The sequence below is a fragment of the Arachis ipaensis genome, chromosome B06, assembly GCF_000816755.2.
Source record: "Arachis ipaensis cultivar K30076 chromosome B06, Araip1.1, whole genome shotgun sequence".
Classification (NCBI taxonomy): domain Eukaryota; kingdom Viridiplantae; phylum Streptophyta; class Magnoliopsida; order Fabales; family Fabaceae; genus Arachis; species Arachis ipaensis.
In genome coordinates this window covers 548,026-548,270 of record NC_029790.2, presented here as the reverse complement: position 1 = coordinate 548,270, position 245 = coordinate 548,026, and positions in this window count along the sequence as shown.

Genomic DNA, 245 nt, shown 5'->3' with positions numbered 1-245 from the left:
TCATAAATAAGAAAGAAAAATAAAATATAAAAAATAAAAGATGACATAGAAGCTCAAGTAAGAGCTAGAGGTGGCAATGGGTAGAGTAGGGTAGAGTTTGGATCCAACCCTAACCCTACATGCGGATTGAGATTTTTATATAAACTCAACTCTACCCTACCCGCGAGTTGAGAATATCCCAACCCTAACCCTACCCGCTCTTAATCTGCGGATACCCGACCCTACCCGTGGGTTACAAAAAATAA